Source organism: Periplaneta americana, chromosome 13 (genome assembly GCF_040183065.1).
Source record: "Periplaneta americana isolate PAMFEO1 chromosome 13, P.americana_PAMFEO1_priV1, whole genome shotgun sequence".
Classification (NCBI taxonomy): Eukaryota; Metazoa; Arthropoda; class Insecta; order Blattodea; family Blattidae; genus Periplaneta; species Periplaneta americana.
The window spans coordinates 65,083,729-65,098,843 of record NC_091129.1 but is presented as its reverse complement, the minus strand read 5'-3'; the positions used below and the strand labels follow the sequence as shown (position 1 = coordinate 65,098,843).

The 15,115-nt window shown below is 36.4% G+C and overlaps 1 protein-coding gene across 1 annotated transcript in view; it reads left to right on the top strand.

Moving 5' to 3' along the window:
• Positions 1 to 15,115, top strand: part of LOC138711632 (myosin light chain kinase, smooth muscle-like) — a 143,231-nt gene that overhangs the window by 14,955 nt on the left and 113,161 nt on the right. The gene's annotated exons all lie outside the window — the stretch shown is intronic.

Genomic DNA, 15,115 nt, shown 5'->3' with positions numbered 1-15,115 from the left:
ACGTCGATTATCATCACATCGTCACCATCACTGTCAACATGTCCAACTTCGTCAGTACCATCATAATTATCGCCAGAATTTTCATTATCATCATTGTCATTACCCATAATGCTATCAACCTGCTTTCATCGTTGTTACCAATATTATTATTATTATTATTATTATTATTATTATTATCAACATATTCACCGTCATTACCTTATCTTACACTATAATAACCATCACTATCTTCATTGCCATAATTGAAGGGTTCAGAGCCATAGTGGGCCAAGCGCCATTTATTAAAAACTGAGAAAGCAAGGGTTAAAGCTAAGTCAATACCATAGTTTAATGAAGATTGACATATCATTTAGCTTTAATGTGTATACTTTATATTGCTTGCTATATGTTTCCATTGAATTATGATAATAACTTCATTTTTAGCCTTGTTTTCTACGATTTCAGTAAATGGCGCTTGGCCCACTATGATTCTGAACCCTTAAATTATTGTCATCAAATATATTGCAGTTTTCATTGTTACCATCGTATTACAGTCATTAGCCTCATTACCATTATAACTGCCTTCAGCATAATCTCCACTCGTCTTCGTTATCAGCATATTTATTAGTTGTTTAGGCTAACGATAAACTTCTGCGAGCAACGTAATTGAGATTAAATTTACTTACAGAAACTTAAAATCTCAAGTAGTATTGATTATTATTAAGACTACTTTACAAATAAAATGACAATAAAATTTGCTAATAAAACCATAAAAACCTCTAATACAATACAGAGTCTCAGCGAACGTTGACATACTGTTAGTGGGCAGCAGGATAATTGTTCATAATATTTTGTTGTCGTTGCGCGGTGTCCTGTTTTGCCGGCGGGTACAGACATAAATTAATTGCAGTATATACAATTTTAACAGCTGTGAGCAATATGGAATGAAGATAAATGCAAATTAAACGAAGGGCATGTTCATAGGAAGAAAAATACAGAAGATAAACTTGCGAAGTCTAAATGAGACAGTACAGCAAGTGGACAGCTTCAAATACTTGGGGTATACTATAAGCAGTAACATGAGCTGCTGCCAGGAAGTCAAAAGGAGGATAGCAATGGCCAAGGAAGCTTTTAATCGAAAAAAGAGCATTTTCTACGGACTTCTGGAAGAATAAATAAGGAAGAGACTAGTGAAGTGCTTTGTATGTAGTGTGGCATTGTATGGAGCAGAAACATGGGCATTACGACGAAGTGAAGAGAAGCGAATAGAAGCATTTGAAATGTGGATTTGGAGAAGACTGGAACGTTTGAAGTGGACAGCCAGAATAAGAAATGAAGCTGTGTTGGAAAGAGTCGGTGAAGAAAGAATGATACTCAAACTGATCAGGAAGAGGAAAAGGAATTGGTTGGATCACTGGCTGAGAAGTCATATGCCTACTGAAGGATGCACTGGAAGGAATGGTGAACAGGAGAAGAGTTCGGGATAGAAGAAGATATCAGATCATAGACGAAATTAAGATATATCTTATGGATCATATGTGGAAACGAAAAAGAAGGCAGAAAGTAGGAAAGATTGGAGAAAGCTGGGTTTGCAGTTTGTGTTGTGCAATGGTTACATATTCACTGCGTGAACGAGTGTATATGTTCAAAACGTACATAAAGAATAAGCAATCGTGTGGTAAAACAAGGCGAAAATTTTGCCGCAAATTTCTTGGTAGGCAAGTTCAGTGTAGAATGTTAAATTTAGTGGACAGTTTTAACATAATTAGTCGCATGAATAACCGAAAAAGGCAACAAAGTTTCGCGTGATTTAATCCTAAGCCGAGTGTTCGCGATTATAAACAGCTTCAGGAGTGTGGGGTCACTCAGTCGACGTAAATTACGTCATCGTTCGTTGAAACTTAGGATGTAAACAATAATTTTATTTATAGGCTACAATATCTAAATTTTCATTTCACTAATTAAAAATCCGTCGTTTCTGTGGCCCACCTTGTATAATGTACAGTACAGTCAAATAAATATTCAACATCGTTGAATTTTAAATATTTTTCATAATGTTTTAAATACTGTGTTATGATATTAAAATTGAGCATTGATGCATGTCATGATAGAAACGTAAACCAAGCGGAGGAAGTACCTTATAATACTCGTATTCTGCTCTACATTCACTTCATGATATATAAACTACAAAGGGTTCAAAACAATCCAATTCCGCCCTTTTTGGACAGAGATACTAGCCTGACGAATTAGTCACAGTTCAGTCCTATTTTTTTGTTTGGTTATTTAACGACGCTCTATCAACTAAGAGGTTATTTAACGTCGATGAGAGTGGTGATAGCGAGGTGGTATTTGGAGACATGAGGCAGAGGATTCGCCAGAGATTATCTGACATTTCCCTTACGGTTGGGGAAAACCTCGCAAGTAATCAGCCCAAGCGGGAATCGAACCCGCGTCCGAGCGCAACTTCGGATCGGCAGGCAAGCGCCTTATTCGACTGAGCTACGCCGGTGTCTTTGAGTCCTATTAAACAGCATTTTAAACACACATGAAAACAGTCGATATAATTTCCTTCAGGGATCAACGTGGTCGTGAATTTGAAATTGTAGCAACTGCAAAGGAAGTTGCTCTGGATGTCATAGGAGTGCATAGTGACTTTTCGAATTCTCTGAATTCCATACAGAAAAAGAGGAAAATTAAAAAATTAGTATCCTCAAAGAACTTTAATTCCGTTCAATTTAGATCTGATTGTAGTTATGTAGAGTTTTGTATATTGCTTTAATAAACTAAAACGCCATTTGGGTAAAGAAGGATAACTTAGCTTGCAAAGAGGGAGCAGCGAATAGTACCGCGCAATTGTTCTGCATCGTATATTCCGGCAGCGCAAGGGATCGCAGCACCGGTAGCAGGGCACGTTAATTAAAGCCGGGACTACTTGGCCTATAAAGAGAACACGACGAGGATTCCCTGCTTTCATTTCCGGCAAGCGCGTGCATCGCGCAGAAAGCGTCTTATAAGAATATTGCCCTCTGTACAGATTTCAGACTGCTGATCTTTCTGAAAATGTCTACCACCACTTCCTGTACAAATTATGCCCCAGTTTCCACCAAGTTCCGTGCTCTTACTTCTCAAGAATTTTTCACCTTTAGCACTAGCGAACGTATTTCATTTTCCAAATTATTTTATCCTTCAATATGCCTATCCCACTGAGAATAGGCATAACTATTATAGCTATTATCGTCATCGTCGTCGTCATCTGATACGATTAAGCTAGTAGCCTGTTTGTCTCATCCAGCCTTCTTTTCCGGAGTCTTCCCAAACGTCCACACCTGTGGAGTAGCGGTTAGCGCGTCTGGCCGAAAAACCAGGTGGCCCGGGTTCGAATCCCGATCAAGTTACCTTGTTGAGGTTTTCCGGGGTTTTCCCTCAACCCAATTTTAGCAAATTTTAATTTATTGGGTTATTTTACGACGCTGTATCAACATCTAGGTTATTTAGCGTCTGAATGAAATGAAGGTGATGATGCCGGTGAAATGAGTCCGGGGTCCAGCACCGAAAGTTACCCAGCATTTGCTCGTATTGGGTTGAGGGAAAACCCCGGAAAAACCTCAACCGGGTAACTTGCCCCGACCGGGATTCGAACCCGGGCCACCTGGTTTCGCGGCCAGACGCGTTGACCATTACTCCACAGGTGTGGACAATTTTTGCAAATGCTGGGTAACTTTCGGTGCTGGACCGCGGACTCTCTTCACCGGTATTATCACCTTCATTCTCATTCAGACACTAAATAACCTAAGATGTTGATAGAGCGTCGTAAAATAACTACTTCTCTTCCTCCTCTTCCCAAACTTCTTCGTCCCTTTGGCCGATAATTGAGAGCTTTCTTTGCAATTCTCTGTTTTCATTCATTCTTTGAACATTGTTTCACCAGTTATTTTTATAACTTTTTTTTATTAGTGAATCTATTATAGTTCATTGTTTTCTTATATAAACATTTTTATTCTCTTTTCTCTAGTAGATCCTTTCACTGATCTTAGGAACAGCATTTCTGCTACTTGGATCCTCGATATATATTTTTTTTTCTTTCTCGTCCAAGTTTCACTCCCATACAATACAGATGACGAATTTGAACGACATCAACTGCTTGTCTGTGCGGATGACGTGAATATGTTCGGAGAAAAACCACAAAATATTAGGAAAAACACGGGAATTTTAAATGAAGCAAGTAAAAAGATATGTTTCAAAGTAAATCCGGAAAAGACAAAGTATATGATTATATCTTTTGACCAGAACATAGTACGAAATGTAATTTAAAAATTGGAAATTTATTCTTTGAAAACGTGGAAAAATTCAAATATCTTGGAGCAACAGCAACAAATATAAATGGCGCTCGGGAGGAAATTAAACGTAAAATAAATAAGGGAAATGCCTGTTATTATTCGGTTGAGAAGCTTTTGTGATCGTCTCCTTCGAAAAAAGCTGAACGTTAGACTTTATAGAACAATTATATTACCGATTGTTCTGTATGGTCGTGAAACTTGGACTCTCACTTTGAGAGAGGAACAGAGGTCAAGAGTATTTGAGAATACGTTGCTTAGGAAAATATTTGGAACTAGGAGGAATAAAGTTACAGGAGAATGGAGAAAGTTACATAACGCAGAACTACATGCATTTTATTCTTCACCTGACATAAATAGGAACATTAATTCCAGACGTTCGAGAAGGGCAGGACATATAGCACGTATGGACAAATCCAAAAATGTGTTTATAGAGTGTTAATTGGGAGGCTTGAGGGAAAAAGAGCTTTGGTGAGGCCGAGACGTAGGTGGGCGGATAATATAAAAATATATTTGAGGGAGTTGGGGTACGATAGTAGACATTGGATTAAACTTACTTAGGATAGGGACTGATGACGGACTTATGTGAAGACGGCAATGGACACCGTGTTCCTTAAAAGCCATAAGTAAGTAAATAATTTTTACATTGTAGATTAAAGCTTTTTTGACATAAGATTAAAAAAAAACATTGCCAAACTACCAACAGACAATGTGTATACAATGCTCATTAAATTCTGAAAAATAGTTTATGAGAAAATGGATATCAGACGAAAAAACAAAAGGAAAAATAAAAATAAATAAAAATATTCACTCTAGTATTTAATTATTTTCAATTGAAAGGAAGTAGATCTGGTTACATACTGTGCTATCAAGGAACTCAGCAGAGCCTATCTGCTATAGTTTCGGAGAAAATTCAATTCCTTCTGGTGTATGGTACGCTAAAGGATACCCTACATCTGGAAGACTGTACCAAAAGTCCTTAAAAGACGCAGAGAACAAATACAAGACAAATAGAAAGCCCAGTTTCTATGGGAGGATGATATTTTCTTTCCTCTACCGCAGCCGCGGCGAAAATGCGACTCACGAGCACATTGTGGCTCGCAGTGCTTTTCTCTCGCTTCCTACCTACTGTACATCCCCCACCCTCTCACTCACTGGAGTCAAACTCCGTTCTATTTGTATTTGTCTCGGACCTGCGAGTGGCGTATCGTCGCAATATCTCTCTCGAAACCATGTACCTCTATAAAAAACGAAAGTTTCAAGTAGGATGGGAGGATGCATTCTTTTGTTTACAATATGATGAAAATATTAAATGTATGATTTGTTCACAAATATTACTAGGAAAACGGTTGTATAACATAAAACGGCATTATAAGTTACTACATGTTACTGATGAAACATTAAAAGGTTAAGTGTTATTATTATTATTATTATTATTATCATTATTATTATAATTATTATTATCATTATCATCTCTGTACGTCGATTCTTTTACAGCAGATGTATCAATAATGCGGTTAGATTTTCAATTTAAACTCACAGATTTACAATGTGACGTTAAATGAAAGCTAGATGTAAGGACTTGACAGATATTGAACTTTTCAAATCTTTGGAAAGAAAATAAATATTTGAAGCTTCGTTCTTTCGCTTGCTCTGTTGAAGCCATGTTCGCTGTAACTTACGTTTGTGAAAAATTATTTTCAACAATGAAAATAGTAAAAATGAAATTTAGATCACGACTGACAGACAAATACCTTCGTGATCAACTACGATTGGCAGTAAGTGACATAATTCCTGATTTTGAAATTTTGTCGCAGAGACATTCCGAAGACAGTTAATTTTAGGTTGTGATAATGTGTCCTATGTTTTCTTGTTCATTTCTTTCTTCGTTACACGTCCTAAACAACTTCCCCTTCGGTTGTCGCCTCCCTCCATAGGTGCTATGCACGTTGCAGCTTACACAGTGGCTCGGCGCACAATGGCCTTTTCGCCACGGCTGCTCTACCGGGTATCGAGCAGACTCCACTAGGTTTTTAAGTAGAAAAACTGTAGTGTAAGCTATAGGGTATGACTAACTTTGTTATAGTAACTTACGGTAATCTTATTAATTTCACGGTTGATTTTGCTCTGTGAGCCTCTCTCCTGGTGAGCCATAGCTCTGTTTTGCTTGGAATCTGCCTGGCGTTCATGAAATGTCGGTTTTATGTTCTGTCAGAAGTGGCCTTCATGTAGCCACATAAAGATGATTAAATGAACAAGAGTCGGAGGAATCTCACACGCTTCAAAACAACACAGCAGATGTTATAGCCAGTTGTTATGAATTGTTCCTAATTGAAAGGGGGAGGTGTAAATACCATAAATCACACGAGCATGTGCGCGGTGTTATCTAAATCAATTCTCATGTTTAACTTATACAGTTGTCATCATTTTAATGCCATGACCTTTGTTTATTGTCAGTCTTCGCTACCTGTGCAATTTAGATACAAGCACATCCTGTTTTATTATGCATAATGACTGGTATAATAGCTCCATGATAATGACACAGCCTAGTACGAGCAATGTTATTGACACTCATAATTATCTGCCTCATAAAAGTAACCTCAGCGACAATTGTACAATGCAGGTGGGTCGAACACGCGAGCCCACAACTCATTTCATGTGGCTTACTATATGCATCGGAGTCCCGGGTTCAAATCACAATTAATTTGTGAAATAAATGACGAAAAACACTATTTTGAATATTTTGTGTTTCTTTAGACATTCTATTATTCAAAATTCATAATAGATCTTTCAGCAAGATGAGTTATAAAGGGGTAAAAGGTAAAAAGGTATCCTCGTAACATGCCATGAAGGCATTTGGGGGGCATGGAGGTAGAGCCCCATGCTTTCCATGACCTCGGCACCACGCTCTGACCGCCTTTTACCCCCGGGAAAGACCCGGTACTCAATTTTATAGGAGGCTGAGTGAACCCCGGGGCCGTTCTGAAAGTTTGGCAACAAAAAAACAATCCTGTCACCACCTGGGATCGAACCCCAGACCTTTCAGTCCGTAGCCAGCTGCTTTACCAACTGAGCTACCCGGCCGCCCTATAGAGGGGCAGGAGAAGAAAATACTAGGAGCTTCATATGGACCAAAGCCACACAATTTTTTTTTTTTTTTTTTTTTTTTTCATAGTTGGAACTACACGCCATGTCATCCAAGTTGAGAGGATGCGAAGGCATTTCTTTCCCTTTCTTCTCGCCCTGATTCCGCCAGCGACCGAGCGGTAGCTGTTACCTCTTATACCTGCACCTCCCCCCACAAGCTGTACACTAAAGAGAATAAAATATAAAATAAAGTACGTAAAGAAATATAAATATTGGCACACAGATATTTGACAACTTTCAGTATATTTTAGTGCCGTTACAATATTTTCAACTAATTACTAATTGAATAAGGAATGTTAGTTTGTATTAACAAGTGAGGGGGAGCGACACAATGAAAATTGTCCCAGTATGCATGTTGTATAGGAACTATCGGTGAAGAAAACATTTATCTTCTGATGTCAGTAGATTTTAATGTACCAATGATGTAAACAGCAATAGAAATGAAATAAAATTGCTTACTATAGACTTTCGAAATATAGACTACTGGTACAAATTTTCTATAATAAAATGTGTCACTTCGTGCTGTAGTCGGACGTTGCTGATGTGTACAGTAGAATCTTTCCCTTCAGTAATGGTAAGGAGTGTGAGTAGAGGAGAAAGGCCTGTCAACCAAACTGAAATAGGGTATAGTCATTCTGCGGATACTGTCACTTCTCAGTTAAATAGTAGTACTGGCATCGGTTATCGTTTCATTCAATCAGTAGTTACTAGATTGCGCTTACAAATCAATGTAAGTTATAATAATGTTTAAATTTTATGGGGTTGTATACTCCTTCGAGGATCATTTTTATTAAATAGTAATTAAATACGAACTTTTTGCTTTATAGCTGTGAAAGAATTTTTAAGATACCTATAAAATTGGCGTCAAAATGCCCAACCATGAGAACACAATCTGAAAATTTATCGCACATTTTCTTAAAAAATTGATCTTTAATTTTTCTTATGGTAATTTAATATGAACTTTTAGCTGTATAACTGCGAAAGAAATTTTAAAATAACTGTAATTTAATTGACCAAGTTATTCATTAAAATATCCTGCTATGCAAACGCAATACTAACCAGCAATCTGTAAGTTTATAGCACATTTTCTTAATAAATATATATTTTTAATTTTTCTTATTGTAATTTAATATGAGCTTTTAGCTTTATATCTGTGAACGAAATTTTAAGATATCTATAAAATTGACCAAGTAAATCCTCTGCTATACAAACACAGTATCACTTAGCGGTGTTTTTAAAGGGTTAGGTACAACTTACAGCAGTAAAATTTTTGGAAATATTCGACATTTTGTTCCTCCATTACTGTATCTTGTACAATAATGAAGATTGGTATGTGGTATATAAATATATATATATATATTTTTAATTAAAAATGGTGGCAGTTCACTATACAGTGATGAAGCGTTTCCCTCATAACTGATAAACTTGTTAACTTTTTCATTTTCTGTCTCTTTTATTTTATTGCTGAAACTCATATTTACAATATCACGCTCTTTCACCTACATTCCTTAATAAATAATTTTTTTTTTATTTTGTGTTAGAAGAGAATACTGATATTTGACCATTTTTAAAGGAATTTACTTTTATCAAACAATCTACCAAAGATAGAGGAGTGATCTCTTTTCATATTGTTGAGATATATAGGGGAGAGTCGGGTAGTATCGGACAGTGCGTTTCTTTCATCTACCACCATATGGTAGTACCTGAATGATATGGTTACGTTTCTCTATGCGACATCACAGAAACGTAACCATGTCAATCAGGTACTATCATCGTGTGGTAGATGAAAGAAACTCACTGTCCGATATTACCCGATGTCCGATACTACCCGACTCTCCCATATACGCTCAAAAAATTTCATCGCAGAATGTTGGATAGTTTTTGAGTTCATCACTTACGAGGCAATTAGGCTAGAAGATAATGGGTAGGGTGGCCAGTTCCTTTCCTCCTACCCCCATTAGGGCTTATTATTTTTAGTTGGCTATTTAACGACGTTGTATCAACTATACTAGGTTATTTAGCGTCGATGAGATAGGTGATAACGAGATGGTATTTGGTGACCTGAGGCCACGGATTCGCCATACATTATCTTACATTTGTCTTATTGTTGGGGGAAACCTCGGAAAAACGAAACCATTGTACCTGCCCAAGCGGGAATCGAAATCACGCCCGACCGCAACTCCGGATCAACAGACAATCAACTTTCTCCAACTGAGCTATGCCGGTGGCCATTAGGGCTTATTACATGATTGTTTTTTCTCAAATTATATGACGAATGTCAGGTAATGAAATGACGAATCATTATTATCTCGCCAAACATCATCTCGCTATAATTAACTCCATCGATGCTAAATAACGTAGTTGATACAGCGTCGTTCAATAACCGACTAAAAACACTTCATCTTCCCTGCCGCTCCTTCTTCTGATGTCTCTGCAAGGTATTATTTTGCAGGACGTTCGTCTCCGTTTTCCTATGACACACAGGAAGCAGTTTCTTTTGTTGTTGCCTCACGGACCGTTCTTGACAACCGTATAACGTTACAGGTATTACGCAGCTTTCGAGGACTTTAAACTTCAACTTTTCACTGACGAATCTGTCATGCAGAACATTACTAACAGGCATGTTACGAAGACTACTTGGCCTCATCTCACCAAATATCACGCTAAGTTTCCTAGTAGTTGATACAGCGTCGTTAAACGGTGATAAAAATGAAGCATACGTACGTAAATATCTGAGCCGTATAGAATATGCCAGCACTGCCATCTATCAGTGTTTGGACAAACCACGAGACACCCATCTTGATGGACAATTGATTTGATACCACGCGAACACCAGTGGTGCTCTATTTTCGACACAGATGTAATGAGCAAAGGACAATAATTGTGTTGTGAAGATTGTTGGTAGAAATCGAGGGGAAAATACTGAGAACCCCGAGAAAATCCGTCACAATTTTGGCTTTCTCCACCATAGTTACAATTCTATCAACTCCGAGATTTGGACTCGAGTCTGCGGACTTCGTAAACAGTACTCTCCTAACTGAGCTATCAAGGCGGCTATGTACTTTGGATATTGAGTGAAGGTCCACACCTGTGGAGTAACTCTTAGTGCGTCTGGCCAAAACCAGGTGGTCCGGGTTCGAATCCCAGTCGGGGCAAGTTACTTGGTTCAGTTTTTTTCCGGGGTTTTCCCTCAATCCATATGAGCAAATGCTGGATAACTATCGGTTCTGGACCCCGGACTCATTTACCGGCATTACCACTTTCATTTAATTCAGACGTTAAATAATCTAAGATGTTGATACAGCATAACATACTAAAAAATACTGAGTGAATGGAATTGTCATTGATTGTTAATAGCCGAGTGAGTGAGTGAGTGAGTGAGTGAGTGAGTGAGTGAGTGAGTGAGTGAGTGGAGATATTAAAGCAGTGGTCATCAGCACTTGCTGAAATGGGTAACGGGTAAGGAGTGTATCGGAATATGCACCGTCGTGCAGAAGGGATGCACGCTAGTGCACCTCTTATGCGCGAGTAAGGGACATAAGCCCTTGGGTGCACTGTCCTGATGACCGCTGGATTAAAGGTATAAAAATAACTGTCATGATGGGTATTTTGCATCTATAACTATATTGGTGCAGTTCCGCCACATAATCTACAATATTTAGTTGACTAAATTTTTCGGCATTTCATACTGGGCGTCATCGGTTATTTACTATCTTAAATATTAAATATTCTCAAATTACTTGAACACTATTAAAATATGAAAATATAGATGTAGCAACTCAGTTAATATAATCTGAACAAATTACAATTTCCATCGCTTTCTCTAAAATTGTAGTTAATTTTCTGAAACTTTAATGAACATAATATGCAAAGTTTCTAGTAGAACATGCAACACTGTATTGTATTGCAGAAATCTTCTATAATGTCGACCGAATAAAAGTCGCATAATCTTACTAAAAGAATACTTGTGGTCATTGTCTGAAATATAATTGTGAATACGGAGTTAAGAACTATTCGAATATATATATTTGCATACATGCGTACATGCCTATTTTCAAACATACATATATAGGCCCACATACAGACGTACATACATGGTTACTTATTTACATATTTTTTTGCTTATTTACTTATTTAATTACATACATATTTAGATACTTAGTTATTTCTTTACTTACTTTCTTGCTCACTTACTTATTTACCTATGTAATTACTTACTTATTTAAATATTTAGTTAATTTCTTACTTACGTACTTATTTACTTATATAATTACTCATTTAGATAGTTATTTACTTACTTTCTTGCTTACTTACTTATTTAATTACTTACCTGATATTTATTTATTTGCTTATTTTCTTGCTCACTTACGTAATTACTTATTTAAATACGTAGTTATTTGCTTACTTTCTTGCTCACTTATTTACTTACTTACGTACTTATTTAGATATTTGTTTCCTTATTTTCTTGCTCCCTTACTTATTTACTTATTTAATTACTTAGTTAAATACTTATTTATTTGCTTATTTTCTTGCTCAATTACTCATTTACTTATGTAATTACATACTTACTTAAATACATAGTTATTTGCTTACTTTCTTGCTCACTTATTTAATTACTTACTTATTTAGATACTTATTTATTTGCTTACTTTCTCGCTTACTTACTTATTTAAAACCTTAGTTACTTATTTGGTTACATTCTTGCTTACTTATTTAAATACAAAATTTGTTACTTTCTTGCTTACTTATTTAATTACTTTCTTATTTAGACACTTAGTTAATTACTTACTTACTTTTCTACTGTACAGAAATTGAGACTCTGTAATAATTAGGTCTATGCCGTATTTTCTAAGTTACACTGGTACCTACTCTTTAAAAGCCCTCTAAATTGCCTTCCAATATATCATCTCACACTCGATAAGAAATTCACAAAAGAACGGCCGAGACTGCCAATGATGGCCATCCTTATAAATGAATCTCTTGGTTTATATTTACAACAGCAATTTTATTCTAAACTACAGTTAACGCAATAAGTATGAATGGTATCAAACTAGGGCAGTATAGTTGCGTAACGGTTGAATATTTTCACGCCGTAATACCGTTGTTCAGGGGTCTACTTGCCACCGTAGAGAACATCATTATGTCAATTACCCGCCATATAACGTGGATACCAATATGGCTACTAAAATGCAAATGAGCGTACGTGTAGAATTATAATTTATACAGAATTATATGTAACATAATTTTATTTTTCGCTGGTAAATATTACAACCCAACTGAAATCCCTCAACCGCTATAACATTCAATATTTATACAGCCTTTATTACACCCGTCCACTGAACCGTCATATCGTATGCTGCATAAATTTGCGACTGCCACAGAAAGCATGCCCCTGATCCCAAAGGAATATGCAAGAGCAGGTCTGGGAGAATCAATACTTACAACCCATCTCTTAGGAGAGATAAAAAATAAGCATATCTGTGCGTGATGCATTTCCTTCCCCTTCAACAATCTCTAAAATATATGCGTACTGTTTTATCACATACATTTCTTTTATAATTGTGACAGAAATAAATAAGGTAATAAAGAAAATGGATCTTTGCATGTCTTTCGCCATTTCGTTGTAAAATACTGAAACATGGTACACACAGAATGGGCCTCATTTTACTTCATATTATATTCATTTCTTTCTAAGTTACATTCCAGAATGTGTTATGATTTCAGTGGCAATGATAGACGGAAAATTGGGAGGTGAAATTATTAAAGGTTATGCGATGAACGTTATTGCGAGAGAATTTCGGCCTGTGAGGAAGAATCCATGTGGGCTCCAAGCCTGCTGCCATTTGTCTCACTCTGTTTTTCACCGCTACTTTAAAAGAACTTAAGATAATTTTGAAAGGAAAAGTCGAAAATAGAGGTCATCTAATATCTGCAAATTTTGGCTCCCTCGTATTCTTTCGAAAGCCCTGCACTCGAGAGAGTTTCCTTCGACCGAAGAGCGCTCTAAATCAGATATTTAGAGGGAGTAGCTTATGATGTATGTAACAAAGAAACTATAATGTCATATTGTGGAAAGTCCATAGTTTCTTTTACAGAAAAAAGTTGTTACCCAAATGTTTAACAAGCTCTTATTCGGTAACTGTTGCGAGTAGGATCGTGATTTTTGTCCATATCGATAGGAGATCTAATCGAGAATAAATTATCCTTCTGGCGTATTGCAATAGCGTGCACGGTTTTCGTGTAAATTTAATTTTCAAATCCTCTCATTTCAAGGCACTGTACGATGCGAGCAAGTGGCAACGTCTAGGCGGAGAGCAGCTTACCTACCGAAACACACAGAGTTCGTTGACCTCTTACATCTGTATCACGAGTAGAGTGTCTTAGCGGCTATGTTGCCAGACTACTGAAACTTCAAACTAAATTTTCTAATTAACCGTGCATTTAATCACAAAACTGAATATAGGTATTCTGTTCAATTAAATGTAGCCTTTCGTCTGTTTCAATCGGCAAGGTTATTTCACTTCCATCGTGTATTTTGTACTCAACGTTACTTTTTTCTCGTATTCCAAATGCTGTTTAAATCGAAATTAATTGCACATTTTTCATCTTTTACAATGTAATATGAAACTTAAATAATTTCTATCTTAACCCTCAACTGGTATCCATGGGTGAATATAGACCTATTGATATCGTAATGTACACTTAAAAAGCGATACCAGTTGAGGGTTAAATATAATTATGTCTTTTGATCAAATATAGAAGTAATAGAACAATAATTACCACATTAAATTTTATCCTTTGTTTGTAAACAAAAAATGAATTCTAAAATAAAGACTGAGGGAAACGAAATTAAATAATGATTTATATTTGTTCTAAAAGAAAATTATCCCACACATTATTACTTGAAGAGTTTAATAATAATAATAATAATAATAATAATAATAATAATACTTTATTGCCGGAACAAAGATACATATTCTTTTTTCATATAAAAACAATCTAGCACCCCCAGAAAGAGTAAGTTACATACTCGTGCTCAGGGGGCATTCCACATTATGTTAAGAGAATTTATCAAATAACAGAGTAAAAAAAACACAGATATCACAATGATTGAAGTTTAAACTTTAAATTTTCTCTCGAAGCAACAATTTTTTTTTAATAAGAAGCAATAGCAAATTATGTGTTTGGTAATTTAGCTATTATCTTATTATAAAGTTTGGACCGATTGCTTAATTAGTAGCTTGCTTAATTTGTATTCGTGTCTTAAATGTTTAGCCTCTACAACATGTCTAGTTTTTCCATCCATATTTACTGAAGCAATTGTCACGAGTGTGTTTCGTTCGTGTCTCGTGCATCACTGGCTCTAAGTTTAGTGACGAGCGGTGAAGTTTCTTACACTTCCAGAATCTAGCGTTTTAATAGCCAACTAAATTATCGCTTTCTCACGCTCGAGCTACATTAATGTTTGCAGAGCTCTAATATGTAGACCTACCACATGAGGGGGAGGAATGTCTGAAGCACGATCCGCCGCACGGCTGAGCAGCAGAACAGAGTCGCCGAAGATGTTGTCTTTGTCCAAAGATAGACTTACTTACCTTGAGCTAATTTTTCTCTTACAGACTTATAAATACTTCATATTTGATGATGTAGCTGCC